This window comes from Mytilus californianus, unplaced genomic scaffold (assembly GCF_021869535.1).
Source record: "Mytilus californianus isolate M0D057914Y unplaced genomic scaffold, xbMytCali1.0.p SCAF_6, whole genome shotgun sequence".
Taxonomy (NCBI): domain Eukaryota; kingdom Metazoa; phylum Mollusca; class Bivalvia; order Mytilida; family Mytilidae; genus Mytilus; species Mytilus californianus.
Window position 1 is genome coordinate 32,763,928 of NW_026262712.1, and position 22,966 is coordinate 32,786,893.

The 22,966-nt window shown below is 33.4% G+C and overlaps 2 long non-coding RNA genes across 2 annotated transcripts; one reads left to right on the top strand and one right to left on the bottom strand.

The window, feature by feature from the left end:
• Window positions 1–1,997: 1,997 nt before the first annotated feature.
• Window positions 1,998–7,708, bottom strand: LOC127705011 (uncharacterized). The gene is made up of 3 exons (XR_007983605.1): window positions 7,621–7,708; window positions 4,571–4,742; window positions 1,998–2,194 (listed from the first exon to the last, which is right to left on the bottom strand). It is a non-coding gene; the product is annotated as an uncharacterized LOC127705011 (long non-coding RNA).
• Window positions 7,709–19,099: 11,391 nt separating this feature from the next.
• On the top strand, window positions 19,100–21,880 carry LOC127705010 (uncharacterized). The gene is made up of 2 exons (XR_007983604.1): window positions 19,100–20,233; window positions 21,131–21,880. It is a non-coding gene; the product is annotated as an uncharacterized LOC127705010 (long non-coding RNA).
• Window positions 21,881–22,966: the final 1,086 nt, after the last annotated feature.

Genomic DNA, 22,966 nt, shown 5'->3' on the forward strand with positions numbered 1-22,966 from the left:
TTGTTATAACATTTACTTATCTCTCTTGAATATTAAGTTTGTCGAAGCCTGCACTCTATACTATGTTCCCAAGGCCTAAATTTGAATGAAGTATAGACGATTCTGTCAATTTTCTCCAAAATATTTACTTTTAGTCGATTTGAGTTGTAACTGTTTACGCTTTTTAAGTAAAGAGGTCAAAGTAGTTCTACATTGTATTTTACTTTCTTGATACATGTAGTTACATCTAAATGTTTTCTACGTGTTCTGACGGGAAATTGGAATCAATGGCATATCTTAAACAATACTTAAAATTTAATTTATTGAATTTGTTTTCAGAAAAAAAAAACGGCTTTCAGCTTTACATATTGTATTGGCAGCTGTCTAAAATTACCATCGTATATTTACTTCTAAATGTTAATTCTTTTTTTTTTATGTAGTAGGTTGTTGTTTATTGATTTTTTTTGTCCTTGTTTTCCTATCTGATTTTTGTTTATATCTTGTTGATTTTCTGTTAAATTGAAATAACCAATTTTTCAAGCGACACTATTTTGAATAAATAAAAGAAAAGAGGCGAAAAATACCGAAGGGAACTTCAAACTCACTAGTCGAAAACAAACTGACAATGTCATCGCAAAAAACGAAAAATAGTGGGTCACATAATTGCAATGAATTGAAATTTATGTTTAAAATGTTTCAAATTCTTTTTTGTTCGTTGGCTTCAATTCTTGTAAATAAATCAGATGTATCAATTGCATAAACTAGCATGATATAATTAGGTAACTCATCAACATTTACGAAAATATAGTTTATTGTACATTTTACCGCCAAATCCTACATCACACAATGAATCAAACAATGTATGTGCATTTTATTCAATTTCATAGCTTTTTTAATTTAAACGGTAGTAAAGTAGCATTGCTACATGTAATATTTCTCTCTGCACACGTGGGGCAGGATTTGCTTACACTTCCGAAACACTTGAGATCCCCCGGTTATTGTTTCCCAATCTTCAGATGCTGCTGTTTTTTTAGACTGTTGTTTGACCTTTGATCGTCTTTCGTTTTGTTGCCATTGCATTGGAAATATAAAAATAAGGAGATGCAGTATGATTGCCAATGAGACAACTATCTACCGCAGTTAAAATGAAGTGGGTGTTGGTTTTTGAATATTAGTTTGAATATCATTTAGCTATATTCCATCTATCTTTTGCACATGAACTTCGACTTTCATACAAGTTAGAGGTTTAGCGCTATAAAACCAGGTTCAATCCACCATTTTCTTCATAAGAAAATGCCTGTACCAAGTCAGGAATATGACAGTTGTTGTCCATTCGTTTGATGTGTTTGTGCTTTTGATTTTGCCATTTGATTAGGCACTTTCCGTTTTGGATTTTCCTCAGAATTCAGTATTTTTGTGATTTCACTTTGTTCTAATGGATTGAATACCACGACAAAGCAATAAAAAAGATGAATATCACATGTTAACTGCTACAACTTAATTGACATGACTGAAAATAGGTGTGTAGCTTTCGTAATGCGTAATGCATAATATGATTGCCTTAAATTCAATTCAAAATAAAATACAGTGTTTTATATAACAATTTTCTACCGGTAACTGGCTTGCTCTTCTAGCATAATTAAGAGAAAGAGGGATAGAAAGATCATCACTTGTTCTAAGTATGTCCTTGTATTTTCAGCAGAAATAACTATAACATTAACATTGTTTGAATTCCTTCCAACTACGTACACGTTAAAATTATTGTCAACAGAGATACAATTTGAATTTCTAAGGACGCTTTCATCCATAAATGTCCATTGTACTTTATCTTTTATAGCATAACTTAAGGCTAGTTTGCTATTTGTATGAACAATATGTCACTTAATATAATATATCAAACTTGGTATTTTATAACGAAATATATAATATTTTTTTAGTTGATATACGGATTGATTAAATTAATTCCATTTGCAGCTACAGAACACAAGATTGTGCCGTCTGTCACAGTGAGACCGAAGTACTTAGAATTATGTTTTAATTCATAAATTCAAAGGAGCATAATTTATCAAAAAAAAATAAACAGCTGTATATTAGATTAGCTATCCCGAAAGTGTGCTTCAAAGCGTTTATTTAATTAAATACAAATGTGAATAAAGTTCAACATTTACTGTGTGCCTAAGCCGCTGCAGGTAACAAACACAAACAAAACACCAATCTACAAGAATAAATACACAAATTTTCATTTTGTATTCAAATTCAATTTATAAAACAAAATTTAAGATTAAGTGTATACACAATTCTAAATCATAATGATAATAAATAGCACTTAACATTTTGTCGGTTGGGAGGTTGAATCGAACGCAAGCCTCGAATGGCAATATCTTAAATTCACATTACTGCCAAAACTATAGCACGCAATTTTTGAATTGACCATACTCAAATATCAAAGTTAGTTCTAACTCAGTATATTTCACATACTTAATACTTTAAACCCGCGTATAAATAATAAACAAATATATGTGGGAATGTTACCAACCAGTGAATATAACTTTAACAAATATGTTTATTCAATACTATTATAATGCATTACTTATATGAGTGTCCAGAAATTGCAACCATTTTTTTTTCTTCACTGACGTAAGATTTGTCATCATCAGTACCAGAGTATATGACAAACAAGACGATTTCAATTTTAAAATTAAAAATTATCATCACCTTAGCAGCAATATACCAACTTCACCCGCCTATGGAGTATACATTTCTCAACTTATACTACATTCAAAAGCTTGTAGCTGCTATTTATACTTTGTAAAACGTCATCGGTGTATGGGCAAAAAAAATAATGAGCCAGGGTTTGTCGGAGAATGTCTCGTCCTTTTTTCTCAAAAAGATAGTCATTGATAATAGGAAAGTACCAATACATAAAACTAGTAGATACATATTTAGTGTAATGTTCATAAATAATACATGATTGAGTATAGATTCTAGGTTCTGACGTTGTGTATCATTTTATCTATTTTATAGTTTCTCTTCATTTGTCTCTGATATTTTATATTCCTCTGATTTGACGTAGCCTTGTATTTGTACAGTTTCGGGCTTGAGGCGTTTCTGATGCGGGTATGTCTAGATGTGCAGTTCGAACTCAAGAGATTTCAGAACTATAGTTCACTTTGTATTTATATTTTTCTTAATGTGTACTTTATTGAGAAAATGTACAAGCCATTATGTTTTACTATATTACAATTATCATTTACAAAAACTGTTTTTGTTGGCGTCTTTGTTTGATTTATTTGTATGTTTGTTTTGGATGTTTTAAGTTAGTTTTGTTGTATATCTATGATGTATGTTTACACAAAGTTTGCTGCTGGATCTCAGTCAATGTCACGTAAACCAATTATGTCTGTTTGGGTTGCGCACACAATTTGTTTGTAATATGACGGAACCTTCAACAACTGTCATACAAGCATTAGGTTTGGCAAGCTATAAAACATTGTTTATCCCGCCATTGTCAAAAGAAAATGCCTGTTCAAAGTCAGAAATATAACAGTTTTTTTTCAAATCGTTCCACTTGTTGATATAGGCGAGCATTTCGTTTTGTCAGATTTTATGGACTTCGCATTTTTTTTTTTATTATTTGGTGTTTGGTATAATTATTTATCCTTTGTTCTTTGTCACATGGATATGTTGCTATCGCTTTTGATCTATCAGTTTTGGAATAGTCTGACAATTTTGTTTAAGTTACTAGTATCTGTAAAAGTCATTCTACCATTGGGTAATATGCAACTACCCCGTGTACTATAATACTTCCTCATTTAATTTATATTTTTTCAGCTTCACATTTATTACTTCGATTGACTTAGATGATATAAATAAAGTTATAGAAGATACCAGGCTTATTATGTTGTACGCCAGACGTGCGTCTCGTCTACAAAAGACGCTCGAATCCAAAATGTTAAAACAGCAAATTAAGTACGAAGATGAACAGCATTGGGGACCATAAATTCCGAAAGGTTTTGCCAAATACAGCTTTGCGGCATCATTACAATGACATGATTGTCTTTTTTATTTGTGGTGATTATATCGCATGGTTTTGTCCTTTTTTGAAGATCTGTGGCATCTTGCTTGATATTTTCAATGTTTTTCCGGTATTCAGTTATTTCACTTTCTTTCCCCTTCAATAAGTCCAGCAGCTCGCCATTACGTTTATTTTCTTTTTCTTCTGTTGCATTTATTATTTGTTTCATTATGTCGTCTAGTATTTTGTCTAAGTGGTCGTTGATTGTAGTTATGGATTGTTTGATTTCTTGTTCAATCTGCCTATTCTTCTCAGATAACCTCTTTGAGTTGTGGTCTCTGTCGTTTTGAATTCCTTATTGGAGAATTATATATTGTTTTAGAATTTTTTATTGTTTTGAATTATGTTAGCCAATATACCGAAGCCTCAAAATTCCATGAGATTTTCGACAATACAAATACCGCAGCAAAGAAATTGAATGTCATGCTTTTTGCAATAAATGTATAACTTCCTAATCATGTTTTTCACAGTTTTTAGTAATTTTGACAATATCACATGATGATTTCGTGTACTTACTTATTGGTAAGGTGATGTGTTTATTTGTTCCCTTCGATATACCGTGTTGAGTTTTGCATTCTTTACAAAACCCTTCATCACATTCAAAACACCAGACACTTGATGGTTTGATAATATTGCCGTGGTAACATCTTTCACACACGGGTGTTGTTGGGGCCATGTTAAACGATAACTGCAATTAAAAAAAATGATTCAAATATTGTTTGTAGTCTGACAGCTTTTTGTACTAAAATGCCTTTTTGCATTTAGCATTAAGCATTTTGTACTATGCAAAAAAAGGTAAAAACTATCTGAAAAGGGGAATAACCCAAATCTTGTCTCGCTAAACCATTACAATTTATCTTTAACTTTTACATGTTTTATAGATTAGGCAAACAATTGTACAATCGACATTTAGATGAAAAAAAATCCTATATACAAAATTGACTATCAATTTTGACCATTTGACATATGTCTACTTGTAGATCTTATAAAAATAAGAAGATGTGGTATGATTGCCAATTAGACAATTCTCCATTAGACACCAAAATGACGTAGAATTTAACAACTATAGGCCACCATACGGCCTTAAACAATTAGCAAATCCCATATAAAAAACTATAAAAGGACATGAAATGACAAAATGTAAAACGATTCAAACGAGAAAAACTAACAGTCTGATTTTTGTACAAAAAAATTAACAAAAAAACAAAACAAATGATATACAGCAACATACTACTACTGAATTTAGCCTCCTGACTTGATACAGTCACATACACAATGTGGTGGAGTTACACAAGTTTGCTGGCACCAAACACTCCCCCTAACATGTTGACAGTGGTATAATGGTTCAACATAAAAACAAACTATACTTTGTTGCGCCTGTCACAAGTCTGGAGCCTCTGGTCTTTGTTATTCTTGTATGTTTTATTGATTTTAATTCATTTATATGTTCGGAGTTTAGTGTGACGTCCATTTTCTCTGAACTAGTACACATTTTTGTTTTTGGGCCAGCTGAAGCCCGCCTACGGGTGCGGGATTTTCTCACTTTGTTGAAGATCCATTGGAGGCCTTTGGCTGTTTTCTGCTCATTGGTCGCGTTGTTGTCTCTTTGACATATTCACCATTTCCATTCTCAATTTTATACAAATCAGTTGAAAAGAGCTCAACGCATCAGACCGATAAAAGCACACAAAAAATATTAACAACAACACCCCCCCCCCCATCTTTTGTGGGAAAAATTTGGTTGATTATATAGGGAGTCACTGACGCATGACTGGAGCGGGCCCCCTCTAAGGTCAGTCAATGGGCCCCCCTTATGAAAATTTCTGGATCCGCCACTGGTTGACATCATGCATAAATAAAGGAGCATAGTTATGCAGTTCGGGTTGGTCACCTAGTCCTGTGTGAATCTTCAGCAATAGCCACTCTCCCATATTATACACTATAGTAGAAAATTCCTCTCTATTTTGTTGATCTTGTATGGCTAAAAAAAAATTCTATTTAGAGTTTCTCTCTATCATCTATAGGTTTTGCCCAAAACATAAAAATGGATATATGTCTAATTTCATGGGCAATGATTCCTATAAGTGGGATGATAGTTCTGGCTTTGTTGGCCCGATTATTTCAACTATGTTGGCGTATTTTCAGATCTTGTGTTGCTGCGCTTTCCTTCATTGTCTATTGTTATCCCCAAAACGTAACATATGGATAAAAATCACAGCTTTAGGGCAAATACTTCTATAAAATCTGACTTGTAGATCTTACCTTATCGATCATTTTTGTACATTAAAGTTTTTCGCCATCTATCATAATTTTCAGACAAATAGGCAAACACGAAAAAAATAGTTTGTCATTAAGGACAATAACTCCTTTAATGAGCCGTCTTGCAAATATCGTAATAGACAGAAGGAAGAGCGTAATATTATCAACGTTTTTACTCCATCAGATTTTCTGTATCTTTAAAAGTTTTTGAAGATTATAGACTGAACCTAAATTTTACCCCTCTGAACTACTTTCCGTAATATCAGCCAGTTTAGTTGACAGGCTGGAATATCGGACACATTTTTATTTACCAGATACCTAAATGATTATTGTTGCTAAGCGTGGTTCCAATTGAATCAAATTCAGATGATAAGTTTCAAATCTACTATTATCACAAATAAAAATTCCAGGACTGTTGTGTATGCACCGGTTGGTATGAATCGCTCAGTATGTGGATAAGTCAATACTCAACAATAGAAGCTAGTCTTCGATACATGCTTTTTTTATTAATTGTTATCTGCTTTGAATTAGCTGTCAGTAACTGCTAGTACTCTTAGATCTGTACTTTGTGTCTTTCTTGTTGTAAGGGATGTATTATATACCCTGTCACATCCGGTCAGTGTTTTTATTAGAGTATCAATCTGATGAGTTAAGCCCTTTAACACTGATGTTTATAGTTAGTTCGTATGTTGTGCTGTAACGCAACTGCCCAAGGTTAGGGGAGGGTTGAGAACTCACAAACATGTTACACCGCGACACATTCTGTATGTGCCTGTCCCAAGTAAGGAGCCTGCAGTTCAGTGGTTGTCGTGTAATCATGTCTGTCATATTTGTTTTTCGTATATTGTTTTGTTATAATTTAGGCCGTTAGTTTTCTCAATTGAATTGTTTTATTTCTTATGTCGGGGCCTTTTATAGCCGACTTTTTAGTATGAGTTTTTCTCATTGTTGAAGGCTGTACGGTTGCCTATAATTGATAACATCCACATCATTTGAACTTTGGTGGATAGTTGTCTCATTGTCAATCATACCACATCTCCTTTAAATATCTTTATATAATAACTGTGTTCTTATTGAAAACAATAAGACGGCGTCAGGTTTACATACTATCATGTATTAGAGAAGAGGTTTTTATTCGTTAAAACTGTAATCACGAGACAATCTTATTACTACATGTACATTTGTATCACTGACACAATGAGGGCTGCACATATCACATATGTTTTGAAATTAACAATCTTGGTTTAAAAAAATAAATAAAAAGACAATATCATAGAGATGCACTAAGAATGCCAAATACTACTCACGCTTGCCATTGTTTTAAGTTGACATACAATATATCTTAATTACATACATGTACACATGATGATTTATATATATATATAGATGTTCGAATACATGGACAAGGATTTTAAATAAACTACATGTATCGAGTGATATTGATTCAATTTCCCGATTGAAGTGATAATTTTTGTACACACTCATCCTATTTATTTCCTTATACACTCTAGTATTATAAGTATTATAATATGTACTAACTGAATACAACATTCTTGATCTTTATGCCAATACAAGAAGAATATTTTGGTAAACTTTGAATGCTGTTAACATTAAATCAAAGTACTGACTTACTGTTTACTCGTCATCAGATTATTCCAAGATCTGGTGAATGGCGAATATAATATAAGATACAGATTTCCGTCTTCTTGTAGACCCTTTGAAGTAACTTGCAGTTATTTTAACAATTTCAATGTAAAATATAACAGTCATAGTTGTGACAAAAACATTGAAACAGTTAATCAATTTGGTAGTTTTTGTGTGGAGTGTGAGTTGAAAGGGACCACAGAATAATTAAAAACGTACCGGGCACTCTCTGAACGTAGGCTAATGAAAGATAGCATTCCGATCGAACGTGACTGCGTGTGAAATAGTCAAACATACATCCTGGCCTCAATTTGTTTTCCTAACAAAACTAATTAGTGGTTTGAATAGATTTTGATAACAAAGGAGATAAGTCATAGAAGCCTATTTTTGTTGGCTATGTTTAGTTAGTAGCAGATGGAGGAACTACTAAAAAAGGGGGACGAGTGGTTACATTTGACTCGGAATAGGGAGGAGTGGTCAAACCCTATATTTTACTAATTTTTACTCGACAATTGGAAGAATTTGGACCTGTGAATACCAAACCTTTCCTTTTCCATGTATATTTGCTTACTATAGCAGCAAATAATTGTATAACATTAATATACCTGGGGTTTGGGACATTTTTTTTTCTCTATTCGTAATATTTTTCGAATATATAATAATACAAATTGACAGATAAGAATATAAAGATATATCGAGTAGAAGACAGAGGGTCAGCAAATTATCACACACAGTTTACCGACATAGAAATCAACTTCCTTTTTGCGAAATTGAAAATTGAAAATCTTACCGTTTTTATTATCCATTTTGTTGTATTCTTCCTTAAACCAACACTGTACTTATACATGTACGTGTAAAAACCTATTATTACATTGGTTGTAATGAAATAGCGTGATTTTTTAGTGTAATTTGCTCTGTGAACATTGTCAATGACGGTTGCATCAAAATCGAGAATTCATACAAAAAATATAGTTCATTGTATTTAATTTTGTATTTCCATTAAAAATGACAAGTGCATAGTTCATAAAGAATATTTAAGCAAGAAATCAAATATCGAAAAATATTCAACTTGTGACCGAACAACACTGATAATTAACCCACTTGCTAGTGCATTCGTGAATTAACTTGTGCTGGTCGGTCACTCGTTAGATATTTTTCTTTATTTGAATTCAAGCATTAGTTATTCTATAAGTATTCATGGCGTGTTACATTCTTAGCATAATATTACAAACTTTTGTTCCGAATAGATCAGTTTTCAAATATTTTGTGTAAATAAAAGTTGATATAACATAAGAAGTATAAAAATAAAATATTTTGATTTCAAAACAATTCTTTAACAAGAAAATATAGGGACAAAAAGAGAGGCGAAAGATACGAAAGGGACATTCAAACTCATACATGTAAGTCGAAAATAAACAAAATTTATTCTAGCTTTTCAGATATTAGGCAAATATTGGTAAAAATCGTCATTAGAAAGGCAATAACTCCATTAAGGAGTCGTCTGACAATTCAGACTGATTTGTAGATCTTGTCTTGCTGCTCATTTTTGTTCATTCAAGTATCTCTCTATTTTTTATAATTTTCAAGATAACGGTCAAATATTTAAAAAAAAAGATAAATTTGTCATTTTAATGCCAATAACTCCTACACAAAATACTTTTCCAAATTTTGATGTAAATATACAATAGGTATATCTCATCATTTTGAAAATATCTGCAACAGATAGATTTACACTATTTTTAGCGGTGTTCAAGATTATAGACAAAACTTGTATTTTACCCCTACATTATATTTTTAGACATGGCAGCCATGTTGTATGACAAGTGGGATCATCGAACACTTTTTAAAACTAGATACACAAATGATGATTGTGGCCATGTTTGGTTAAATTTGGTCTTACAGTTTCAGAGAAGAAGATTTTTGTAAAAGTTAACAACGACGACGACGGACGACGGACGCAAAGTGATGAGAAAAGCTCATTTCGACCTCTGGGCCAGGTGAGCTAAAAAAAGAACCAGTATGCGTAATGAAGCGATTACCACTGGTATTTCATCTGTCAACTAATCGGACTCAATCTAGTGAACATTCAAGCTAGCGACCATTCTAGCAACTGATAAAGTTTACAATAAGAAAACACAAGCTGGCGAACAGTCAGGGAAAACGCAAATTTGCATAATATTTGAATGATCTTGTCAAAATAAAACTCTAGCGCACAATGTGATATGTATCGATTTTTAATATTTGACAACTAATGCATACATTTAAAATTAATAGGTAGGTTAGTTGATATATGATGGTCTGCTTAAAGTCCAGTGGCAAATATTTGATGCATATTCAAGACGAGACAAAGTTAACAGTTAATACGCTAGGTTGTTCTCCAAGGTAGGTAGCCGGGAAAGAAGAGCGTACAATATGACTGCCACAGACTAGGAAAACAGGGCAAGTTAGACAGGTGTAGTCATTTTGCTGTGCAATTGGTCCTAAAGGTTCAGCTTAATTGATTGATGCATTTTTGAAAGTAGGTCAGCATGATGCAGGTAATAGTATGTCACTGTGACTTACGTTTCTAGATTAATTAACTTTGGTGATTCATCCGAGTTCCCATCTCAGGAACTATAAATTAAAGAATTACCTTAACTTAAATAGTACATATAAAAGGAACATAACAAGACTTTAAGCCATTTTCATTGATATTTTGTTGTGTGTCTTTTTATGTTGTAAAGTTACACCACTGTTTCAGGTTTGGGTGAAGGTTGGCGCCTGTTAAAACGTTTAAACCCGCTAAATTTTTATGCACATGTCCTCAGTCAGGATCCTGTTGTCCAGTGGTTGTCGTTTGTTATATAGACATGATAGATTAGACCGTTGGTTTTCCTGTTTGAATTGTTTTACACTAGTTATTTTGGGACCCTTTATAGCTTGCTGTTCGGTGTGAGCCAAGGCTCCGTGTTGAAGGCCGTACTTTGACCTATAATTGTTTACTTTTTACACATTGTGACTTGGATGGAGAGTTGTCTCATTGGCACTCATACTACATCTTCTTATTCATATTGAAAAAAAACATTAGACAGTACAACAGACCACACCAACAACCGACTCCCCAAAGACACAACAACCGACTCCCCAAAGACAGTATATATTGATAAGTTTTATAGAGAACATAAGTGGTAGCAGTACCAATACGTGGTCTTATCTGTAATCGGATATTTTACTGCCGATGGTATTTTAAAAATGGGTGTAACTGGGAAATGAATAACAATATTAAGTCAATGTCAGATAAATATCAAGTTTTTTGCACGAGGTGTAGAAACTTGGAAAGGGTAAGGTCCGTCAACAGTTTCATCATAAAGATTGATATCATTCTGACATTGGTCTAATATTCTAATCTGCAGCCAAAATGGTTACTTATAATAATAAAATTGAGAATGGAAATGGGGAATGTGTCAAAGAGACAACAACCCGACCATAGAACAGACAACAGCAGAAGGTCACCAACAGGTCTTCAATGCAGCGAGAAATTCCCGCACCCGGAGGCGTCCTTCAGCTGGCCCCTAAACAAATATATGTACTAGTTCAGTGATAATGAACGCCATACTAAACTCCAAATTGTACACAAGAAACTAAAATCAAAAATAATACAAGACTAACAAAGGCTAGAGGCTCCTGACTTGGGACAGGCGCAAAAATGCGGCGGGGTTAAACATGTTTATGAGATCTCAACCCTCCCCCTATACCTCTAGCCAATGTAGAAAAGTAAACGCATAACAATACGCACATTAAAATTCAGTTCAAGAGAAGTCCGAGTCTGATGTCAGAAGATGTAACCAAAGAAAATAAACAAAATGACAATAATACATAAATAACAACAGACTACTAGCAGTTAACTGACATGCCAGCTCCAGACTTCAATTAAACTGATTGAAAGATTATGTCTTCATCATATGAATATCAGGCACAATTCTTCCCGTTAGGGGTTTAGTATCATACCATCATAACATATATGAGAAGAAAATAACCCGTGTCATGCCAACAACTGGTTTTTAAATAAATGTGTTTAGTGCCGATGCAAAGACCCTATAAGTGAATCAATATTAACGCCAAAATATGCAATTTTTAATGACCTGACAACAGTATCGTAACTATATCCCTTCTTAATAAGTCTATTTAAAGGTTTTGTTAGCTTCAGAGGTGAATACTGACATTTTTGTGCTTTATAAAGAATATTTCCATAAAAAATTGGATGTGAAATACCTGAACGTATAAGAAGTCTGCATGTTGAGCTATATTTACGAATGATGTCCTTATACCGATGATAAAATTTAGTAAATGTTTTGACTAGTTTGTGATATCGAAAACCCTGGTGTAATAATTTTTCAGTAATACATAAATTTCTCTCGTTAAAATCTAAAACATTGTTACATACACGAGCGAATCGTACAAGTTGAGATATATAAACACCGTAAGATGGTGACAAGGGAACGTCACCATCTAAAAATGGATAATTAACGATAGGAAATGAAAAATCATCTCTTTTATCATATATTTTAGTATTAAGCTTTCCATTAATGATATAGATATCAAGATCGAGGAAAGGGCAGTGGTCATTGTTAGTATTAGCTTTATTTAAAGTAAGTTCAACAGGATAAATTTCTTTAGTATACATACTGAAGTCGTCATTATTGAGAGCCAAAATATCATCCAAATATCTAAAAGTATTATTAAATTTGTGTATCAGATGTTGTTTCGATGGGTCTTTGCTGATTTTTGTCATAAATTGTAACTCATAGCAATACAAAAAAAGGTCCGCAATAAGTGGTGCACAGTTAGTCCCCATTGGAATTCCGATAACCTGACGATATACGGAATCTCCAAAGTGAACAAAAATGTTATCTAGTAAAAATTCAAGGGCATATATAGTATCAAAGCATGTCCAATTGACATAGTTTTTTTGTTTATTGCTACTAAAAAATGACCTAAAAGAGTTTAAACATATATATTCACATTCTGACTTTTTAAATGCCCATTTAATTAGGTGTGTGAATTTTTTCTTAATGAGAATGTGAGGCAATGTGGTATATAGGGTAGAAAAATCAAAACTTTGAACAGATTCAAAATCACCAATATATGCATGTAATTTATCAAGTACTTCCAACGAGTTCTTGACACTCCAAAAGTAATTAATTCCACTATTTTCGAAGGCCTTATTTGAACAATTTATTATCAGGTTTTTGATTGTACCAAGTGTACTGGTAAGAAGAATAGACAATTTAGTAGTGGAACAATGGCTTGAAGACGAAATGAATCTATATTTGTAAGGTGTTTTGTGTAGCTTCGGAAGCCAATACATAGTTGGGACTTTCATTGTATTTGGTTCTGCTTGTAAAGCGGTAGCTAAAAGTTTATGTTTGTTACAGATGTCGTTTTCTGAAAATGGAGTCAGTTGGAATGTTGGTGAATTGGTGATTTCTTTTTTCAGAACCTCAATGTAAAATTTACGTCAAACAATAATAATATTATTAGCAGCTTTATCGGCCGGGACAAAAACAAATTCCTTGGCTAGTTCTTTTAGTTTATGTTTGATACGAGAAATAGGTTTATTGTGGTTATTGTTAAGAGTAAAATGTTCTTCAACCATGAATTGGCAACACAAATATAATACTTATCTTTCTCAACTACATTAAATGAGGCCCTCATTATGAAGAAATGTGATCTGACATGAAATTGAAATTGTACAAAATATCCCTTAGTTACAGGTCGATTTATTGATTGGTGTTTTACGCCAATTTCAGCACTATTATGCTATTTCGTGATTGTCATGTTTTATTTGTGGAGAAAGCCGGAGTGCCCGGAGAGAACCACCGACATTTGGTAGAAAAAATGAAAATCCTATTAAATTGAGATTAGAGTCGAGCGCACCTGCCACATTCCGGATTCGAACTCACAACCTTAGATAAGTGTTTACAGGATAATGATACAATAATTCAACTACTTATACTACATCGCCCACTGAGCCCCCTCCCCTCCCCCAGGCCCCCTTTTGTTACTGAATTTATGGAAAAAATCAGACAGTGTTCCAAGTGTTCCAAATTCAGTATAAATCATTTTACTATTCGAATATTCACTGTGATCGTTTTCGCATTCAACAGACTGTTGATCAAATGATTTTGACCTTTTTATATGGATCAATTTGTCGATATAACAAATATTTAGTAAAATGATCGTTTAGTTTTATATTTGTATAAAATTGATTTCTATTACAGTTTCGGGTTTATTTAGCAAGCTATAGAATTTCTGAAAAATATTATGTTGCTTCAAATCATACGAAAAATTGAATAATTTATTTTGTATTTTGTCAAAAATCTACCTGCACCAGAAAGTCATTTCAAATGACACAAAGTGACAGCTACTTCCAAGACACAGTTGGATGTTAAAATATTTTTGTTTTCATCCTGAATTCTGCATATTCATTTCAGTGGTAAAATTATGCGGTGATATACTACAGAAGTTAACACCAATAAGTCACCTTACGGCCTTCAACAAACAAATACTCTTTACTGTTTTACGCATTACATATACACCCGAGGGCGTAGGCCCGATGATAAATGATCAATATACATCATGATATTATGGTTAAGGAAAACTGATATAGTATGAAAGGGGTCTTTCGGCAATTTGACCTTAATGTATGGTAAAGCATAATGAATTCAGGATATTCAATTACATTTAAGGGCAACATGGTTAAAATGTGGTTAAACAAATGTCCTAGCAATGTGCCGTATAGTTTTAATAACAATTAACTTGTTTGGCTAGTTTTCCTATTCCCGATTGTGACATTTTGACTGTGTGTGGATTCGCATGGCGGGTGCTGCATGCTTACATCGTAGCTAGAGACGTTTATCCTGTCGATGCATCAATCTCCGTCTTTTTAGTGGTGGTGGTGGTGGTGGTGGATGGCTGCTTAAAGTCCAGCTGCAAATAAATGCATATTCACGACGATATAATGTTAATATTACGAATTTTGAACCCTGCTTTGAACAAGACCGACACGCTGAGCCGGATGTTTTACGTGCTAGCCGAGCCCGTGCGCTTTTGGAGTTCACTAGATTACCTCAGTTTCTGTATGTTATCTTGATTTGACTTCTAAATCGACTGATGAGATTTGAACATCGGTAACTACTGTTGCCTTAATTTTGAATAATAGTTCAACAGAAATGTACCTCAAATGTTAAAAGTTACATGTCTTGACATTTAAATTGTTTAAAAAGTGAGTAAAATATCTAAATCAAATTTTCTCACGCTTTAGCTTTTAACCCAGTTTGTTACTCTTATTGAAGCTGGCTTATATCTTGAGAAATAATGGTCTAATAACCTCAGGATGTTTATAGCGTTTATCTTTATATTAATGTTTCCACTTATAATAATAAATATCTACACAATCACTATGTATCGTTTCTTTCCTTCTTTCACTTTATCTTTTTTCATTTCTTTCTAAAAACACGAAATGAAATACGTGTACAAAGGAATGAGAAGCACTTTCTATTTCATAATTTGAAACGAAAAAGTGAATACAAAGTTGTCAAATCAATCAACTATCCCGTAATTGCCAGGTCAGTGGCAGATTCAAGAAGGGGGGGGGGGGGGGGGGGGAAGAGGGCGTACGCCCCCCCCCCCCCCTTTGATTGGAAAATATATAATTTTTATCCTAAAATCGTCACTTTTGGTGTATGGAATTACGCCCCTATGTCTTGAAAAATCCTGGATCTGTCCCTAAAGATAAGAGTACATTTGCACTTTGCAGTATATCTGATGTAGTTAATGCACACCGTAGCTGTCCATTATCCAGATTATAGCACAGTTAGAACAAAACGATTTTGCCTGTGTCATGTTTACTGTTATTCAAAGATAATAAAAATGGAGGACGCCTACATTGGTAAAATAATTAATGTTTAATAATATTTATCTTCACGTACTAGTATGTCCCTGCTAATTTCAGCATCCATGTGTGTGTCGTCATGCATTTATGTGCATTGACTGTTTAAAATTTTCAAAATGGCGGCAGTTTAGTGGCAATTGGGAAGGGTGTCATCCTCTTTTGCTCGCAATGGCAAATCTAGTTCGTTTTGTTTTTCTTTTCCGTGTGTTATTGAATTAATAAAAAGCATTCCTGATTTTTGAAGCCGAAAAAAACCCAGATATGTTGATAGTAGATTCAGCGTTACACATAACGAAGATGATAGTAAGGAAATCAGGGTTTATAGTAACTCACGATTTAGATCTGGAATGCGTTTATCAATTTCCCTATAAAATCATAATTTGGCGGAATTATAGAAATTCCTGGTGCAAAATGAAATCGGAGAAAGGACAAATGAAAAGGATCAATTCAGGTAACAATTATTGGTTTACAGATGTTCATATCTCATAAATCGATTTAGAGGCTACAAAATTAATCAGGGTAACAACGAAAAACTAGGAGAATCGCATTAACTGAACATAAGCGTGACTAGATGCGGTGAGCTGGAAATGAAAACGGTACAAAGGTGCGCGGCAGTTGCAGATCCAAACTAGAGTAGATCCGAAGACATTTTTCTTACTTTTTCTCCGATTTGTATTTAAATCAACTGAAAATCGCCGAAAATATGGCTGGAAATCCCCTTTTCATGTTTTGTCTTATGCATGCATTGAGAGAAAAAATCTTATTTTTTCAATATTTTTCAAGGTTCAATTTTATAACTCATCATTCTATTTTTGTATAATCTATGTTGATTATACCTTGCGTTGTTTACTGACAACTCATGATAACATTCAAGTTGTACATGTAAGTAAGTAAGTAAAACATGGTCGTTTTAATCGAGGTCACTTAAATTTAGGTCTATAATTATGTTATAAATGTAGTAAAGAGGGTACTTAGAGATCAATAAGCGGGAAGGGACTACGTCTTGTCTGTAATCTATCTATTTTTTGCCTTTGGTGATGTACTCTGTACTGCCAATTGTTCATTTACCGAACATACAACTTCTTGATCACCGACTGTTATGTTCGACATTAAATGGATAACTGAATGATATATATAATGAATATATGTATTCCTGAAAATTAAATTCTATAACTGAATTTCTAAAAAATGTAACATGACACTATACAAATGCAATATGGCAGACATGTTTTCAGCGGTCTTCAATAAATAAACAAGGAAATCAGTCGCTCTATTCATACAACAAATCAATATAGATGTTAGAATGCTATTTGTAGAACACTTATCGATGGATTGTATAAACAGTTAATTGCATGATGAGCTGTTCCATGGGGAAGATTGGAACATAACAGTATGTATCTTTTAACGATTAATAATTCATTTTCTCCATTTTACATGTTTAAAGAGATCTATTTTATGTTTTTTTTTTTTCAAAATATTTAAAAATAAAATAAGGTTTTCTTTCTGTCTGTTAAATGAATATATACATGTTTGTAACCACAGTGAATCATCCCCAACCGGATATAGGTACCCCCAAAGCGGTGGAAAAAAAAGTGAAGTCAGGTAAGGTAAACTTTTTCTTATTTTCATTATATTCTACGTTTTGCTGACAGGTAAAGTTTGTGATACTGATTCCTAATAATATAGCTACTATTTAGGGCTATTATGATCCTTAATTAGCTATATCTCTTTAAATCGTCAGTATCGGAATGGGTGGTACCTGTTCAGAGAAGCATGTGACGAATTTAAACTTGTCAAAAACACATGTATCCTTCAACTATTCACTTGACCTTTTTCCTAGAACAATTTTATATCATATTTACGTTTGAATAACACTTTATTTCGAAAAAAAGTATTGTATTCACAGAGAAATTCATGTAATCAAAGCGGATAAATTGTACGGCGAATAGTTTTGTACTGTACAGGGAGTAGAATACTAGATACTTTTCGCTGTCATTACTTCTTTCCTTCGGTGGTAACTACATATCCGGTGGTGATGCTACACAGTGGTAACTAGCTTTGTAAAGTAGCAACAGTAAACATAATTTTAAAATCAACGTATCACGTATACCCTTTTTATCATTTTCGAAGAAAAGAAAAAGTGTTTGGTGTGTAAACTAGTATTTGACAATATTGGTCCTATTCCAAGCATAACCAACAGCAACCATGTTTCAGACATTTTAAACAGAACAGAAAAAGGAATTCATAAAAGAAAGGACAATAAAGTATGAAGATATGAGCGGAATAAAGATTTTCTCAATATTTTACATGGTATTTTTTCTAAGTACTTGTTTTAGCGAAATTGAAGGTAAGTACATACATGTACATTCAAATAATTTTAGCTTTATATGAGTAATCACTTTATAATGCCTTAAATTAATACTTCCTTTGGTAACCAGCTAGGTCTTTAAAATTTTATGATTCACCTAGCTGGAGTTAGATTTTAAATTTTGGTCAGTCAAGGTGATGAATGTCGCGATTTGGAAAATCGCCACAATTTTCGGTATATTTTTTTGAAACAAAAATTGAAGATTTTGCTGTAAGGGTGAAGTTAAAGTGAAAATCAATACTTAATATCATAGAATCTTTTGATGCATGCACCAATTTCAGATATTTGAGGGTTAATCCATTCATCAAGTATTACTGCTAGGGAGGGGGGGGGGGGGGGTTCAATTTACCATAATATTAATTGTTGACAGAATTCGGATTGTCATGGCTAATGAGGCATGCAAAGCAGGATACGCTTATCATGCTCATAGGCGGATCCAGGGGGGGGGGTGGCTGGGGGCCTGCCCCCCCTTTTCGTGGGAAAAATTTGGTTGAATATAGGGAATCACTGAAGCATGACTGGAGCGCCCCCCCCCCCCCCCCCCCCTTAGGTCAGTCAGCGGGCCCCCCTTACAAAACGTTCTGGATCCGCCACTGATGTCAATGCAACCGTTGTTACTTCAATTAGTTGATTGGATTGCCCTGTTTTTCTCTGATTTGAATATTAGATATAAATGAACTAGAATTGAAAACAACTATTACCTTTTACAGGTATACGGATCTAGATGGGGATCTAGATGGGGACTCCTTCATTTCTTTATTCTTTTTTTTTTGCCAGTTATTCTCCATTCTATATTCTTACACTCCATTTTTCTTTAGACTTTTTTGGGTTGTTTTTTTTGTTATTCCTTATTCTTTTGGCCTATTTTTCTGTATTTTTATATTTTTTGCCCTTTTTTCCGTAGTTTTGTCCCGTTATTCTCTATTCCGTAAACCCCATCCAGACCCTCAAGTATTGGTATTTTTTAAACTTGTTTCATAGATAGCAGAATATTATGTAGATAAGTCCGACTAAGTAGTCCTAAAAATATAATTGATCATGCTTTGTTATTATGTAAATTTCGTACGACCGTGCAAGACCCTCATGGGTAGTCAAGGTCGTTAAAATAAACCCTCGTCGTATACAGATAATTTACAAATCACTTGCTTATCTATTTCTTCAATAGGTCCAATTAATTAATTACTGTAACAGTAAGGTTGATAATACGTTTACGTACATGTATACCTTGAAACATTTACAAACATTAAGGAATTGAATGCTTCATTTTTTTTTTAAATTCTATTGGGGTGAAAACGCGTTGACCGAAGCAAATTGTGTATGAAGCGCGGAAATTAAGAGTTATATCAAGATTTCCGTTTGTTTTCCTTTGTATAGTAGTCAAGTTGTCATTGAAAGCACGTGCAGTCAAAAATGTTGAAATTTTCTTGAGAAATACAACTTGATATTAGAATGCCTGCGCGATTTCTTTCTACCAATAAAAAGTACGGATTCTTATGAAACAAAGATGTGATGTAATAATTTATGAATGAAATCGGATAAATGTCAATGGAATTGCAAATACACCAAGACACAAACATATACAATTAAAAAAGATCGTAGTACATGTAACTGTAATGGGACAATTTCAAACATGTGAAGCTTCATACGTTGTGATAACCACTATATATATATTTATTAATCAAAATAGAAGAAACAAATCTGAAAATATGGAAGACAAGGGTTGTGACTAAAGACAGTCGAAAAGTAACACAATGAAACTTACAAAAAGGGAAATTCAGCATATTTGCATGTGCACATATCATGTCTGTGTGTTATTGTATACATGTATTTTAGACACCAAGGATATACATTCGCTCATCATTGATAAAAAAAAAAAGCTTTAGCGTTCTGGTGTCATCAAGAAGATCTAAGAAAATGTGATGGAGGGGAAGGCAAACCGGTGTTGTTTTTCGAACCTGGAGGTCCATAACATTGCGTAAGTTTTTTAATAGAACAACGGCACTTGGTGAATACTGCTGCTGGTGGAGTGTTAGTCCCTGAGGGTATCACTACCTGAGTTAATGTATTTAAAAATAAGGCTTCAACTCTCTCTGACAAAGTGGTACTATAAAATCCCTTTTCGGAAATATACTGTAACCTCAAACATATTCAGGCTTTTATATACATCCTTGGCTTTCAAAATTTTGAGTTAAATCGTTTCTGATAAAGAAAAATCAAGAACAGCGCTTCGGAAGCACCATATTTATTAACTGTTATTTTCATTTACTATCCCTGGTTTAACCCCCGTATACTGTGTGCCTGTACCAAGTCAGATAATCTGTATTTTTGTTCGCAGTTTTTTGTCTTTTTTATACGTGTATCTTCTCGAAGTATTCGGGTGTTTGTGTTTGGTGTTGTATGTTGCTCTGTCTTGTATTCTTCATTATGTGTGTCTATGTAACCGGAAAAACGCACAGGGTTACATGTAGTTTAAAAAAACTTTTTTTTTATAAATGAACAAAGCAACACAACTAAGCAACACACCGTCATATCGATTGCAAGTCGTTTTGATTGCAAATTACCGAAGCTAGGTTTTAACAATCTAAAAAGATTGATATACGCATGTAGTTGAATTAAGTCAAATCACTTAATCACGGAGCCGTCATTTTCTCTATTTACATGTTTTGTTAAACACACTTGTCACTTGTGACACCCGTATAGGACGTAATTCGAATAAACGGTAGGTTCTCACTTTATATTACTACATTGTCAGCAACTTGAGATAAAATTCAATGGTCTGTTTTGGAAAATAGAATTAAGAAAAGTACATCGATGTTCAGTGGATTGCAAATTTTGCATATTTTTTTTATGCATTATTATTTTGTTTTTGTAGGAAAAAGACCAAACAAAAAAATAATAGTTAAGCCTGGTATTGCTACCACTTCTACTTCTTCTACTTCTACCGTATAGTGACCGCCTTCAACTAATTGAAGATTATGTCACAAGAGGAAACTTACAATAAGACATATATTGATATATATACAAATTTAAAAATAGAGGAAAAATGAGAAATGCAATGTATAATTAGTTTGATGTAATAGTTGAGTTAATATTGATGCTTTAAAATTGAAGATTTGAAAGAGTCTACTGATGTGCAATTTAAAATGTTATCAGGTAGTTTGTTCCAGTCGGTTATAGTTCTTGGAAAAAATGGATTCTTTTGTGTACTGTGTTTTGCAGGATGGAATTTGGAAGCTGTTTGAATTTGAATGTCTTGTTTGTCTTTTTTGTGGAATTAATTTATTATTTTTAGGTATTGCAACCTTTTCGTGTTCTATTTTGTTACCAAATCTTGCATGTGAGCTTGAACAACTTGACTGAGGGAGCAGTTATTCACGAAACAATATTTCTGGAACCTTTACAACAACTTACAACTTGTAGAAGTCCTATTTCAGGGTCTTCGTAGATTTTTTTTTTCTAAATAGATATTATATAATTTTTTAACTGTCTAACTATTTATTTTTGTTTTATCGATATCTGGTTGTTTGTCTGTGTTGTTATGTCTACTCCGATGATACTGTTATTATGATTTTTTATTCTTAAACAAAGATACTGATGTTATTGTAATAAAATGCGACATTGACGTTTGTGAAGAAAATTACTTTTTTGAAATATGAAAAAATATGGACACATTGCTTAATGGTAGTAGTTCCTGAAAGCAAAAGTTTCGAATACTTTTAAGATTAAAAAAAAACTTGATTAAATTTGAATAGATATGCAAAATGAAAAATATGTTTAAAATCTTTAAGGATCATAGTGTATAACAAATAAGGAAGGTATAAGCAGTTCATATACAGTGATGAATATCAACATCACGACATAACACATTATTCCCAATGGTGACTGAAGTATAGTGATATGGTTATCCCGTTCCGGCAATAAACTCCTGCTAAAATGGGGCGTCTGTTTAGCTGTACGGAATGCAAATATTCGTAGTTACGTCCGATCGGACTGGAGACGTTTAATACGTTGTCTCGTGTAGGGTGAGTTGAATGCTCTCTGCACGTTAAAAACTATTGTTATAACTCTGTGAGGAGTCCGTAGGTGGCCTGATACAAGGCAAAGTTGCTGTCACTATCCAGATGCGGATATAGGGGAAACCGGGGGCCGACCCCTCGCCCTTATGTAGTCAAATATATGGTTACAAATGTAATGCATATACTTTTAACAAATCCCACCCTAACGTTGTTTTTGGTGAGTCCCCCTTTTTAAAATCCGTCTGTCAATTATAATTACATTTTCTAGTAACAGTCAAAATGTTCCGTCTTTCATCCTGGTCGATTTACCTTACAGGCTTACCAATGGTGTAACTTTTTTATTTTGTGTTCTGATGCTGAATATTCATGATATATTTGCCACTGGGTATGATAATACTGAGATTGTGAGTTTAAACTGTGCTGATTACGAGGTGTGCTCGACTCCCATTTAAAGTTTATTGAGGCAGCCCTCATTTTTTATTGACAGGGAGGGCCACGAAGTTTAATGGTCTATCCGGGTAGTCCGGTTTCTTTCAATACACATGTCGCTGTGATATACGCAAGGTACCTGGAAATGGCGTTTAATACCAACAAACCAGCCAAAAAACAATTAAACATATTAAAGAAAGGGAATTTTGTGGATATGAAAAATTAATGATTTACTTTTTTAGGCTTTTAGAAATTAGCAGGTG